The sequence below is a fragment of the Cariama cristata genome, unplaced genomic scaffold, assembly GCF_000690535.1.
Source record: "Cariama cristata isolate BGI_N322 unplaced genomic scaffold, ASM69053v1 scaffold9609, whole genome shotgun sequence".
Classification (NCBI taxonomy): domain Eukaryota; kingdom Metazoa; phylum Chordata; class Aves; order Cariamiformes; family Cariamidae; genus Cariama; species Cariama cristata.
This window is the reverse complement of record NW_009637399.1, coordinates 24,470-25,116: the sequence shown is the minus strand read 5'-3', so window position 1 is coordinate 25,116 and position 647 is coordinate 24,470.

The following is a 647-nucleotide window of genomic DNA, read 5'->3' as shown; positions in this document are numbered from 1 at the left end:
CTCTTTCCGCTTGTTCAAATCTCTCTCTCTTGCACGTGCTTTCCCCCTTTCTCACATGCTTTCACTTTCTTGTACTTTCCTTCCCATACAGTTTCCTGTGTGCGCTTTTCCTCTCTTGCATGTTCTTGTCCTATCTCTTATGTACCCTTTCCTTTTCTTCACATAAATGCTTACCCTCTGCTGTCCCTCTGTTGTACATGGTTTCCCTCTCCTGCACATGCACTTTTCCTTACTCTTTTCTTTTTCTTGATCTCTTGAGTGTTCTCTCTGGTTTTCCCACTTGCTTTATGTTACACACAGTCTGTATCCCTTGTGTGTGCTTTCTCTCTTAAGTATGCTTTCCGCCTTGCAGATGCTTACCCTCTCTTGTGTGCTTTCTCTTTTCTCATTACTTTCCCTCTTTCTTTCTTGTTTGCTATTTCACTTGTATTTACTCCTTCCTAATACCACCCCGCAATGTGCTTTCCCTTGCTCTTTCACTCAGTCCCTTTCCCCCCCTCACTTCCCCTCTAGTCTTCTCTCACACTCCACCCCTCTTGCTGGCTCTCTGTCCTTGTCTCTCACTCATGCACTTTTGTTCTTGCTCCTTCCCTCTTGCTTACTCTTCCATGTTTCTTTCCCTCTTTTGCTTACTTTCCCCTCTCTTT